The sequence below is a fragment of the Equus przewalskii genome, chromosome 19 (genome assembly GCF_037783145.1).
Source record: "Equus przewalskii isolate Varuska chromosome 19, EquPr2, whole genome shotgun sequence".
Lineage (NCBI taxonomy): Eukaryota > Metazoa > Chordata > Mammalia > Perissodactyla > Equidae > Equus > Equus przewalskii.
This window is the reverse complement of record NC_091849.1, coordinates 28,058,797-28,072,817: the sequence shown is the minus strand read 5'-3', so window position 1 is coordinate 28,072,817 and position 14,021 is coordinate 28,058,797. Positions and strand designations below refer to the sequence as shown.

Genomic DNA, 14,021 nt, shown 5'->3' with positions numbered 1-14,021 from the left:
AATAGAGATAACTTTACTTCTTGTTTTTCCAATTTAGATGTCTTTTGTTTCTTTTTCTTGTCTAACTGCTTTGGCTAGTTCTAGTACTATGTTGAATAGTAGTGGTGAGAGTAAGCATACTTGTTTTGTTCCTCATCTTAGAGGAAACACTTTCTGTCTTTCATCGTTGAGTATGATATTAATTGTGGGCTTTTCATGTATGGTTTTTATTATGTTAAGGTAGTTTACTTCTTCCTACTTTGTTAAATTTTTTTGTCATAAAAGGGTGTTGGATTTTGTCAAGTGCTTTCTCTGCATTAATTGAAATGATCATGTAGTTTTTACCTATTATTTTGTAAATGTGATGTATTACATTGATTTTCATATGTTGAGCCATCCTAGCATTCCAGGTATAAATTCCACTTGGTCATGGTGTATAATCCTTTCAATATGCTTTTAAATTCAGTCTGCTAGTATTTTGTTGAGGATTTTTGCATCAATAATCATCAGGGACATTGGTTGGTAGATTTCTTTTCATGCTGTGTCTTTGCTTTTGTTATCAGAGTTATGCTGGCCTCATTGAATAATTTCAGAGACATTCCCTATTCTTCAATTCTTTGGAAGATTCTGAGGAGTATTTTCTTTAAGTGTTTGGTAGAATTCTCCCACGAAGCCATCTTGTCCTGGACTTTTCTTTGTTGGGAGGTTTTGATTACTGCTTCAGTCTCCTTACTAGTTACAAGTCTGTTCAGATTTTTTATTCTTTCTCAGTTTTGGTAGGTTGTATGTTTCTAGTAAATTATTAATTTCTTCCAGATTATCCAATTTGTTGGCATATAACTGTTCACAATTGTCTCTTATGATCCTTTTCATTTCTATGATATCAGTTGTAATGTCCCCTCTTTCCTTTCTAATTTTAGTTGAATCTTCTCTCTTTTTTCTTAGTCTAGCTGAGTTTGTCAACTTTATTGATGTTTTCAAAAAGTCAACTTTTGATTTCATTGATTTTTTTCTTTTGTTTTTATATTCTCTATTTTATCTCTGCTCTAATCTTTATTATTTTCTTCCTTCTGTTAACTTTTAGTTTAGTTTGTTCTTTTTATAGTTCCTGGATGCATAAAGTTAGATTGTTGATTTGAGATCTTTCTTCTTTTTTAATGTAAACATTTACAACTATAAACCCTTCTCTTAGTTCTGTTGTCACCACATCCGATAAATTTTGGTATGTTGTATTTTCATTTTCATTTGTCTCCAGATGTTTTCTAAATTCCTTTGTGATTTCTTCTTTAACCCACTGAATGTTTAAGAATGAATTGTTTAATTTCCACATATTTGTGAGTTTTCCTTCTGCTATTGATTTCCAGTTTCACTTTATTGTGGTTGGAGAGATACTTGCATAATTTCAATTTTCTTAAGTTTGTTAAGACTTTTTTTGTGACCTAACATGTGGTCTATCTTGGAAGATGTTCCATGAGCACTTGAGAAGAATGTGTATTCTGCATATGTGTGTTCTGTTATATCTGTTAGGTCCAACAGGTCTATAATGTTGTTTGAATCCTCTGTTTCCTTATTGATCTTCAGTTCAGCTGTTCTATCCATAACAGAAAGTGGGATATTAAAGTCTCCTATTATTATTGTGTTGCTGTTTACTTCTCCTTTCAGTTCTGTCAGTGTTTGCTGCTGTAGGGGACTGGAACTGGCCACCCCAAGATATGTCTCTTTGGCATGAGGATTATTTTGGGGTGGTTACTTTTAGAAACTGCAGACATGGGGAAAACTCTGAAAAGCAGAAGTTACCCTTTGTAAGAGACATTTACATTTGTAAAGGAAATATCCATCTGTAAAGGTGTCTCCCTCTTCGTACCAGGAAGAAGGGAGATGACCTTATCTCTGGAAACTCTTATCAATCCAGAAGGCAAGGATTTACATCTGCATAATAACCTTACTCTTGTTTACTGTGCTTTTCTGGTAATCTCCCATAACTGACTCTCCCCACCCCCAACATCTGTCTTTGTCTTTAGCTGAGGGTGGTATTTAAGGTGAAAGCTTCTGCCATTTTGGCAAGTTGCTCTGTTTTCCTGAGCCTCTTTCATGTATACATGTTATAAAGCTTTGTTTAATTTTCTCCTGTTATTCTATCTCATGTGAATTTAATTTGTTGTCTGGCCAGAAGGACCCACAGCGGGTAGAGGAAATGTCTTCCTCCCCTACAGCTGCATATATTTTGGAGCTCAAATATTAGGTGCATATATAATTGTTATATCTTCCTGATAGTTTTTTTATCATTATATATTGTCCTTCATTGTCTCTTGTGACAACTTCTGTCTTAAAATTATTTTGTTTTATATAGGCATGGCCACTCCTGCTCTCTTTAGGTTCCAGTTTGCATAGAATATCTTTTTCCATCATTTCACTTTTAGCCTGTGTATATATTTAATCCATTTACATTTAAAGTCACTATTGACAAGGAAGGACTTACTAGTGCCATTTTCTCGTTTTCTGTATATCTTATACTTTTTGTCTCTCTTTTCTTACCTTGCTGCCTTCTTTTGCATTTTGTTGATTGTTTTTGTAGTGATATTATGGACTGCATGTTTGTGTCCTCCTAAAATTCATATATTGAAATCCTAACCCTCAATGGGATGATATTTGGAGGTGGAGTCTTCGGGAAGTAGTTAGGTTTAGATGAAGTCATGGGGCTTGGACCCCCTGATGGGATTAGTGCTCTTACAAGGACAGGAAGGAATCAGAGCTCTCCTTCTCTCCCCATCATGTGAGAATACAGCAAAAAGGTGGCTGTCTATAAACCAGGAAGTGGTTGCATCAGACACTAATCTGCCAGCACCGGGATTTCAGACTTCCCAGCCTTCACAACTGTGAGTAATAAATGCTTGTTGTATAAGCTGTCTAATCTATGATATTCTGTTATAGCAGCCCCAAGTGACTATGACAGACATATTTTGATTCTCTTCTTGTATATTCTATAGATATTTTCTTTGTGGTTACCGTTGAAATTACATAAAACATCTTAAAGTTATAACAATCTATTTTAAATGGACAATAACTTAATTTCTATTACATGTAAAAACTCTAATCTTTTGTATCTCTGCCCTCTTCTACTTTATGTTTTTGATGCCACAAATTATCTTCTTTTATATTGTGTAACCACTAACATAGATTTATAATTACTTTTTATGCTTTCATTTTTTTAAAATTCTACACCAGATTTAAAAGTGATTTGTACACCTACATTGCAATACTACAGGATTCTATATTTGTCTATATATTGACCTTTACCAGAGAGTTTTATACTTTCATACAGTTTTGTGTTGCTGTTCATCATCTTTTTGCTTCAACTTGAAGGATTCTCTTCAGCATTTCAACTTGGAGCAGGGACAGTGGCATATTTCTCTCCAAGTGACATATTTCTCACCCTTATTTTAGTAGCTGGGTGCTTGGCAAGGGGCAATAGTTTCAAGTCTTCTTGGCTTCCCTCTCCTGGCTTGGAACTTCTGCATTATATGTTGTTGTTGTTGTTTAACTTTTATTGAGATTATGATAGTTTACAACCTTGTGAAATTTCAGTTGTACATTATTGTTTGCCAGTCGTGTTGTAGGTGCACCACTTCTCCCTTTGTTCCCACCAGCCAACCCCCTTTCCCCTGGTAATCACTAATCTGTTCTCTTTGTCTACATGTTTAACTTCCTCATATAAGTGGAGTCATACACAGATTGTCTTCCTCTATCTGGCTTATTTCACTTAACGTAATTCCCTCAAGGTCCACCCATGTTGTTGTGAATGGGATGATTTTATCCTTTTTCATGGTTGAGTAGTATTCTATTGTATATATATACACCAGTCTTCTTTATCCAATCATCAGTTGATGGGCACTTAGGTTTCTTCCATGTCTTGGCTATTGTGAATAATGCTGCAGTGGACATAGGGGTTCATGGGACTTTTGGGATTGCTGACTTCAAGCTCTTCAGCTAGATACCCAGTAGTGGGAAGGCTGGGTCATATGGCAATTCTATTTTTAATTTTTTGAGAAATCTCCATACTGTTTTCCATAGTGGCTACACTAGTTTGCATTCCCACCAGCAGTGTATGAGGGTTCCTTTTTCTCCACAACCTTGCCAACATTTGTCACTTTTTGTGTTGGTTATTTTTGCCATTCTAATGGGTGTAAGGTGATATCTTAGTGTAGTTTTGATTTGCATTTCCATGATGATCAGTGATGATGAACATCTTTTCATGTGCCTATTGGTCATCCATATATCTTCTTTGGAGAAATGTCTGTTCATGTCTCCTGCCCATTTTTTGATTGGGTTCTTTGATTTTCTGTTGTTGAGTTGTGTGAGTTCTTTCTACATTATGGAGATTAACTCTTTGTCGTATATATGACTTGCAAATATTTTTTCCCAATCAATGGGTTGGTTTTTTTTGTTTCAATCCTGTTTTTCCTTGCCTTGAAGAAGCTCTTTAGCCTGATGAAGTCCCATTTGTTTATTCTTTCTATTGTTTCCCTTGTCTGAGAAGACATGGTGTCCAAAAAGATCCTTTTAATACTGATGTCAAAGAGTGTACTGCCTACATTTTCTTCTAGAAGTCATGGTTTCAGGTCTTACCTTTCGGTCTTTGATCCATTTTGAGTTTATTTTGGTGAATGGTGAAAAAGAATGGTCAATTTTCATCCTTTTACATGTGGCTGTTCAGTTTTCCCAGCACCATTTGTTGAAAAGACTTTCCTTTCCCCATTGTATGCCCTCAGCTCCTTTGTAGAAGATAAGCTATCCATAGATGTGTGGTTTTATTTCTGGGCTTTCAATTCTGTTCCATCGATCTGTGCACCTGTTTTTGTATCAGTACCATGCTGTTTTGATTACTGTAGCTTTGTAGTATGTTTTGAAGTCAGGGATTGTGATGCCTCCAGCTTTGTTCTTTTTTCTCAGGATTGCTTTAGCAATGCGAAGTCTTTTGTTGCCCCATATGAATTTTAGGATTCTTTGTTCAATTTCTGTAAAGAATGTCATTGGGATTCTGATTGGGATAGTGTTGAATCTGTAGATTGCTTTAGGTAGTATGAACATTTTAACTATGTTTATTCTTCCAATCCAGCTACATGGAATGTCTTTCCATCTCTTTATGTCATCATCCATTTCTTTCAGGAAAGCCTTGTACTTTTCATTGTATAGGTCTTTCACTTCCTTAGTTAAATTCATCCTGAGGTATTTCATTCTTTTTGTTGCAATTGTGAATGGTATTGTGTTCTTGAGTTCTTTCTCTGTTAGTTTGTTATTAGAGTATAGAAATGCTACTGATTTATGCAAGCTGATTTTATATCCTGCAACTTTGCTGTAGTTGATTATTTCTAAAAGTTTTCCAATGGATTCTTTGGGGATTTCTATGTATAAGATCATGTCATCTGCAAACATTGAGAGTTTCACTTCTTCCCTCCCTATTTGGATTCCTTCTATTCCTTTCTCTTGCCTAATTGCTCTGGCCAAAACCTCCAGTACTATCTTGAATAAGAGTGGTGATAGAGGGCATCCTTGTCTCGTTCCTATTCTCAGGGGGACAGTGCTCAGTTTTTGGCCATTGAGATGATGTTGGCTGTGGGTTTGTCACATATATCCTTTATTATGTTGTGGTAATTTCCTTCTATCCCCATTTTGTTAAGAGTTTTTTATCATAAATGGCTGTGGGATCTTGTCAAATGTTTTCTCTGCATCTATTGAGATGATCATGTGGTTTTTATTCCTCAATTTGTTGATGTGGTGTATCATATTGATTGATTTGCAGATGTTGAACCATCCCTGTGTCGCTGGTATGAATCCCACTTGATCGTGATGTATGATCCTTTTCATGTATTGCTGAATTCAGTTGCCAAAATCTTGTTGAGGATTTTTGCATCTATGTTCATCAGCAATATTGGCCTGTAGTTCTCCTTTTTCGTGCTGTCCTTGTCAGGCTTTCATATTAGCATGATGTTGGCCTTGTAGAATGTGTTAGAAGACACCTGCTCTCTTTTGTTTGCCACTAGCTTGGAGTATCTTCTTCCACCCCTTCACTCTGAGCTTGTATTTGTCATTGGAGCTGAGATGTGTTTCCTGGAGGCAACAAATTGTTGGATCTTTTTCTCTAATCCATCTTGCCACTCTGTGTCTTTTTATTGGAGAGTTCAATCCATTTACATGTCGGGTGATTACTGATGTATGAGGGCTTAATGCTGTCAATCTGTCACTCATTTTCCAGTTTTCCTTTGTTTCTCATCCTGTGTGTTTTGGTCTACCCATTGACTTCTGCAGTTTCTTATGCTGTGTTTCTTATTTTTTTCCTTATTTATTTTTTATGTCTTTGTTCTGCTTTTTAGTTTAGTGGCTACCTTGAAGTTTGTATTCAGAATCTTGTGCGTAACATAGTCCATTTTCTGATGTCCTCGTATTTCCTTAGTCTAAACTGATTCAGTTCCTTTCCTCCTCCCCTCCTAAGTTGTTTTTCTCATATCTTATTCCAACTTGTCTTGTGAGTTTGTGGTTAAAGTGACAAGATTGTCTTTGTTTTTGGTGTTTTCCTTCCCTTTATCCTAATGCTATAGGTGAATATTTGCTATCCTATTCTAATGCTATCTATTTGTCTCTGTACTCTGTGTTTTATGACCCCTTTCTCCCTTTTTCTTCTCTTTTTTCAGGTATGAGGGCCTTCTTGAGGATTTCATGTGGTGGGGTCTCTTGGCTACAAAGTCCCTCAGCTTTTGTTTGTTTGGAAAACATTTAATTTCTCCCCATATCTGAAGGATATTTTTGCTGGATAGAGTATTGTTGGCTGAAGATTTTTATCTTTTAAAGTTTTGAATATGTCATTCCATTCTCCCCTAGCTTGTAAGGTTTCTGCAGAGAAAGCTGCTGAAAGTCTGACAGGGGTTCCTTTTTAGGTTATTTTTTCCTGCCTTGCTGCCCTGAGTGTTCTTTCTTTGTCATTCATTTTTGCCAGTTTTACTGCTATATGCCTTGCAGTATGTCTTTTTACATTGACAAATGTAGAAGATCTGAAAGCTTCTTCCACACACATTTCTCTCTCATTCCCTAGATTTGGGAAGTTCTCTGTTATTATTTCTTTGAGCACACCTTCCGCTCCATTCTCCTTCTCTTCATCTTCTTGGATACCTATAATTCTTATGTTGCACCTCCTCATTGAGGTGGATATTTCTCAGAGACTTTCTTCATTTCTTTTTAGTCTCAGTTCTCTCTCCTCTGTCTGGAGCAATTCAACATGTCTATCTTTGATTCTGCTGATTCACTCCTCTATGGTGTCCACACGAGCATTCAGGGAATCCATATTTTGTTTTATCTGTTCCATTGTGTCTTTCATCTCTAGTATTTCTGATTGATTCTTCTTTATAGTTTCAATCTCTTTTGTGAAGTAGCTCCTGAACTCGTTGAATTGTTTCTCCATATTCTCTTTTACCTCACTGAGTTTTTTGATGATAGCTATTCTGCAGTTATTGTTGTTTACTTACTTCTGAGTCCTCAGGACAGAATTCTGGGTATTTGTTTTCCCTCTGGTCTGGAGTTTTGATGAATTGCTTGATGCTGGAGGAACGGTTTTTTCCCATTGTGATTGTTATTCAGTTGCAGTTACAGCCTATCACCACTGGATGGAGGTTGAGAGCTGAGTATTCTGAGCCCTCCGCCTTCAGCCAAGATGGCTGGCACAGTGCAGGGCTGGCAGGGCACTTTTTCTTGCTGTAATCCCCGGTTTCCTGATCTGCTCTCACTATCTGGTCTCCTAGGGTCTTGGTTCGATGAGGTCACACCCTGTGAAAGCTTTTGTACGTTAGAGGGATTCCCTCTAGGCTGCAAGGGCCTAGGGAGTCCTGGGTGATCCTGCGGATGTGGGACCCCTCCCCCACTCCTTCCCTCACGGATCCTCCCAGGGCAGTGATCCCAGTCTTTAGGGGAGGGAGTAAAGTCCTCTCTTACCCCATTCCAACTCCTCCGAGGGGGGCTCCAGTCTCTCCACCCTCTGTTGTTTGGCTGCCATGACTCCTCAAGGATTCCTGTGCTATGAGGATATTTTCTGTTGGAATATGGTTGTTCCTTTTTGTTGTAAGTTGGAGGGGAGAGAGTCCTGGGCAAGCTCACTCTGCCATGACACTGACATCACTCCCTGCATTATATATTTTATTGTGTTTGTGTGTGTGTGTGTGTATATGAAGGATATTGACTTTTGTGTGTTACTTTTCTAATGTACCACTTTACTGAAATCTCATTGTTTTGTAGTAGTTTTTTTCATTTATTCTTTTGGATATCTGATCATAACTCTGAATCATAACATAGTTTCCCCTGCTTCTTTCACTTTTAGGTCTTTAACAGTCTTGTTAATTGAGTTGACAACTATCTGCAACTTAATATTAAATAGCAGTGGAAATAGTAAGCATCTTTATTTTGTTCCTGTCTTTACTAGCAAAGCCACTAGTGCTTCCCAATTAACTAAAATGCTAGTTTTTGCCCTGAAGTATATAAGCATGTTATTGTGTTGAGACATGTCCATCAATTTTTATTTTATTGAGTGCTTTTAGTGTATTTCATTAGTTTCTTATGGCTGCCATAACACATTACCACAAATTCGGTGGCTTAAAATAGCAGGAATTTATTCTCTCACTGTTCTCTAGGTCAGAAGGCCAAAACCAAGGTGTCAAGAGGGTCATGCACCCTCTGAAGTCTCTAGGGAAGGACGCTTCTTTGCCTCATCTTAGTTTCTTGCTGGCTCCCAGCAATCCTTGGCTTGTAGTTGCATCACTGCAATCTCTGCAATCTCTGCCTCCTTGTCACATGGCCTTCTTCCCTCTGTGTATCTCTGTCTCTGTATATTTTTGTCTTATGAAGATATCAGTCATTTGATTTAGTGCTCACTCTAGTTCGGTATGATCTCATCTTAACCAATTACATCTACAATAACCCTATTTCTAAACAAGGTCACATTCTGAGGTTCCAAGTGGACATAAATTTGAGGGGCACACTCTTCAACCCACTATAATATTAAATATATGTTGACTTTTGTCAAATAGCTTTTCTGCATCTATGGAGACAATTATGTATGTTTTTTCTCCTTGCCTCTATCAGTATGATGGATTATATTAATTTTGTTAAAGAAAAACCAGAGCTGGACAGTAGCTAAAGCAAAGTAGATTTCTTTCAGGGGAATAGGGGGAAAGAGCAATAGGGGAAAAGAGGCCTCAGTATAGAACTGGGATCAATTCCAAATACAGCATGGGCAAGTGGGAATTTATAGCCAAGGAGTGGGTGTTGGGAGTGGGTAGGGTGCCAGCGGCTAGAAAATTACTAAGAGGAAACATCAGAGGTAAGGAACGATCATGACTAAAGATACCTAATGGGATTCTTGCTGAAATCAGGCCAAAGTAATCAGACATCACCTGGGGGATGGCAAAGGATGAGGAACTCAATTACATATGGAGAGTGATCAGATATGGAGGATGAGGATTCTACTTAAACCAACTTAGTGGGATTCTCACTAAAACTGGACAACACAGAGATGAAGACAGAAGTCCGAAAGTCAAGGTCTAGTTGAAAAAGTGTTGAGGGGACCCTGAGTAGAGTTTGGTAGAGGAGAAAGTCTTTGTCAATAACTTCCTTAACAAAGACTGATCTTTGCATTTCTGAAATTTCTTGGGCATCCTGTGTTATGTGAAATGGGCTTGTAGTTTTCATTTTTGGTGCAAATTGAAAATGCTTGTGGTGGTTATATTCACTTTATAAATGAACAGGAAAGTTCCTGCTTTTTCTGTGCTTTGAATAATTTCAGCAGCAATCATGATTTTCTGATATTTAGCAGTTTGATAGAATGTCCTTGTGAAAGTATTTGCTCTTGGTGTCCTTTTTGGGGGTGTGCCTATTCAACCATTTTCTCTATTTTTCTAACATGGTGATATATTTAGACTTTCTGTTTCTACATGGATTAATTTAGGAATACTGAATTTACAAAATCCACTTCATCTAAGTTTTCAAATCATTTGCTGAATTGTGCTATAACATTTCTTATGATTTTTAAAAAGTTCTTCTGTTTTGAGGGTTATTTCCTCCAGTCAGTTCTAATTTTGCATGTTTGCACTTATTTTCTGTTTTCTTGAGAAGGTTGGCTAGAGGTTTGTTTATTTTATTGACTTTTCAAATATTCAGGTTTTTGTTTATTTGAATTTTTTAACTCATTATTTTCTGAGTTTGTCTTTATCAACCCTTCCTTACGCATTCTTCTGGTTTATTTTGTTGTTCATTTTCTAACATCTTGAGCTGATTTTTTTTTTAAAGATTGGCACCTGAGCTAACCTCTGTTGCCAATCTTTTTTTTTTTTCTTCTTCTTCTTCCCAAAGCCCCCAGTACATAGTTGTATATTTTAGTTGTAGGTCCTTCTGGTTGCGCTGTGTGGGATGCAGCCTCAGCATGGCTTGATGAGCAGTGCCATGTCCGCGCAGGATCCAACCAGCAAACCTTGGGCCCCCGAAGTAGAGGACGAACTTAACCACTCTCCCACCGGGCTGGCCCCTTGAGCTGGTTGTTTGATTCATTTATTTTTCATCGTTATTAATGTCCTTTTAATCTCTGGAGAAGTACAATTTACCACACTACCTTATTATATCTTTTGCCCTTATAAGCGACTTCCCCAATGTTAGTTGAGGCTCTGTAGGTTTGTTGGACCGGAAGGGAGAGACTCAGAGTCTCAGAGAAGGATGCGGTTGGTGAACCAGTCCAGCTGTGAGGAGGGTTTTACAAAGGGCTAATGCGCATCGCAGGTGTAGCCTCCTTGCTTAAATCGCTGTCCTGACGTTCTCCTGACGGCGGAGAGTATTCTGCCCGAAAGGGGGCGCGATCTTCGCCCGCGCGCCGTCTCTCCCGGGTGACAGACACGAACAACTCTGCATTTGTCCTTCCGTATTCTCTCCCCTTCTGGAGCTAATATGGTCTGTATCTCTCGCGTTATACTTCGTGGCTTTCTGGCAGCCCTTTAGAGCGTCAGGGAAAGAGAAGAAAAGAGAGAGTGAAGACATGAGAGAAAATGTTTCATCCCAGGCTCTTCTACTGGCAGGGAAGTGACTCCAGACTGAAAGGAGTGCAAGGATCCCAGGATCACCAATGGGACCTTTCGGTCTAGAATGAAGTCTACACTTTTTTCAGCCAAACGTAACACAAAGCTTAGATTTAAGATTTTGGAAATAGCGAGATGAAGTAGAATGTACTTTGACTTGATTCTAACTTTTGCAAAACCCACCCAAAATGGCTGTGTTCTATCTTGAATATATTCCCGAGTGGAGCATTTACTCGAGGGGGTGTAGCTCAGTGGTAGAGCGCGTGCTTAGCATGCACGAGGCCCCGGGTTCAATCCCCGGCACCTCCATTTTCGGTCTATTGTCTTTTACACTGTTTTACTCCTTTTCCTGCTCAAAAGGAAAGTAAACCTGTTTCACAAAGACTTGCCGTTCGTTAATATTATTTTACTGCCCTGTTTCTACAGCTCGTGCTTGGCAACACCTAGGGTGGCTGCGTAAGCAAAAGGAGGAAAAGATGGAAGGAGAAGACAAAGACTCGGCTCGCTCAGCAGCTCGAGATTTCGAAACAAGACGTCGCCAAACTGCCGACTTCTTTTGCCTTTGGTTCCTTTTTGCAGTATTATTAATAAAGCAAGAAAGAAAAGATAAGGATGGAAAGATTTAACAAAAGGAAAACACAGTCTCTAGTGCAATTTTTCTTAGTTTCTTTTGTTTCCTGAGCCATGTTGGCCATAATCAGACTGCAGGTTGAAAAAGGAGAAAAGCGGACCCTTCCAAACTGGAAAATTGAGAAATTTACGTTCATCAATTAACGTGGAGAAGGCACACTATGGCCGCGATAGTTCCTTTGAGAAGTACATTTGGCTGAAAATCTCAAAATTCACAGATTAATTTCCAGTTTTGTTCTGTCTTTACTCTTAGCCGAGAATTGGACTTAAATAGATGACTTAAATTTACCTGAGATAGTAGCGCCCTCTACCGGGAAGAAATTTTCCAAATGCTTTGTCAGTGTGGTCCTTGGACCAAAAAAGTTGGCGGCTCCTGAGAGCTTGTTAGAAACGCAGAATGTCAGCTCCATCCCAGACCCGCTGAACTAGAACCAGCATTTCAACAGGATCCCCAAGTGATTCTTTTGCACATTAAAGTTTGAGAATCACTGTTTTGAGTGCTGTGACGTGGATCAAGAGGACATATATTATAAATATATGGCTGTATTTTAATTTTTCCAATTTCCTATTCCAATGTAGGAAAAAAATAAAAATAAATGTTATTTCTATTGTTGAACCATTTTTGCGTTCTAATCATTGATCTGTTCCCCTTCCATGGTAATATATTTATTAATATTTTTGAATCAATATACACAATAGAATTTGATGTGGTTTCTTCTACTTTTTAATAAAAATTTTGCAAGTTTTGCAGTCAAGATCATGCTAACTTCCTGTATGAACTGGGAAGTTTGTATCTTTGTTTCCACTCAGCAACACTCTAACCAGGATAAGATCTTTCCCAAGTTGTCTTGGCTTTGGGATTTACTTCTTCAAAAAAAGATTCAGAACTAGTGCTCAGCAAGGGGTCATTTTCTATTCTGTTGACATATTTTCTCTCTCTTTGTTTTCAAAGTACAGTTTCACAACGTCTTTTTGCCACTTACATCCACTGTGTCAGGAGAAAAGTATTCATATGCTCCAACTGAGGGAATTCATCAAGTTGCAAAAGGAAAATAGACAAAACATGAAAAAGAAGATCATAAATTATCACTATTACTTTTCTGTATTATATTAGGCTTCATGCCCAAATGGAAATACTCTTTCCCCTTCTAATCATAGACTTCTCCAAGGGACTCCACCTCTGTAAGTTATGGGAGAAGAAGATAGGGTGAAAAAGCCAAAAGCTTAGTATGAGAAAGCCATAGGAAACATAGATGGAAATTTCAAAAAATTATATGTCAATAAAAACAACGTGTGTCAAACTAAGGTACTTCTTTGATGTGAACCCATGTGTAACTTTGGCCCAGGACAAGAATGACTCATTTTAAAGTACATTGTAGATGAATTCTGAAAAGTCAACTCTGTTTTATTTTGGGGTTCTATCCTACAACATGTTCATCTTTTGTTTAGCTTTCTTTGGGGAGAAATTAAAGATTAAGGAGTTCTGGGCAGGGAGGGGATGCAGCCACGTGTGTGAAACCCTGTGTGAATGTACAGGAGGTGGCAGTTGGGCAGGACTATTGGCTGCACAGGAATGTGGAAGCAGGCACCATCCATTAGGCTATGCAGTCATTCTGACTCAAAACGCAGTACTTTATTTTTTCAAAGACATTTAATAGGAGAAAAAAAGGTTGCTCAGTCCTTTACTGCCTACTTTGGGAACAGTTTCTTCAAATTCAATCATGGTGGGAGACTTAGAGCAATATAACTAAACCTCCCTGTCCATGTCAACAAATTGAGATGTTGTAAACACTAAAGAAAATCATGAGCGTGAATTCAGTTTCCAGAGCATAACATAGAAGCTCTTTTCGTGAAAACTTCACCCCTTTTCATCTGTCAACTTTGTGTGTGTTGTGTCTGTGTTAGCTAACACCTTTATCACATCATATAATTATAATTTCTTCTAGTGGTGGGAACAATTAAGATCTAGTCTCTTAGCAAGTTTAATGTTTATAATACAGTTTTGTTGTCTTTAATTCCTGTATTGTGTATTAGATCTCCAGGACTTATTTATCTACCAGTTGCAAGTATGTGCCCTTAAACATCGTTCCCATTCGCCGACGCCTCAGGCTTCGGTACCCACCATTCCACTCTCTGTTTTCTCTAGTTCACTTTTTTTTCTTAGATTCCACATACAAAGGACATCATATGGTATTTGTCTTTCTCTGACTTATCTCACTTAGCATAATGTCTTCAAGGCCCATCCTTGTTGTAGCAAATGGCAAGATTTCCTTTTTTTACCTTACTGAATAGTGTTCCATCATATGTATA

At 38.0% G+C, this 14,021-nt stretch overlaps 1 long non-coding RNA gene and 1 other non-coding gene across 2 annotated transcripts; both read left to right on the top strand.

Moving 5' to 3' along the window:
* Window positions 1–1,810: 1,810 nt before the first annotated feature.
* LOC139077447 (uncharacterized) lies at window positions 1,811–12,327 on the top strand. The gene is made up of 2 exons (XR_011529988.1): window positions 1,811–2,855; window positions 11,508–12,327. It is a non-coding gene; the product is annotated as an uncharacterized lncRNA (long non-coding RNA).
* Window positions 11,319–11,390, top strand: TRNAA-AGC (transfer RNA alanine (anticodon AGC)). Its single transcript has one exon. It is a non-coding gene; the product is annotated as a tRNA-Ala (tRNA).
* Window positions 12,328–14,021: the final 1,694 nt, after the last annotated feature.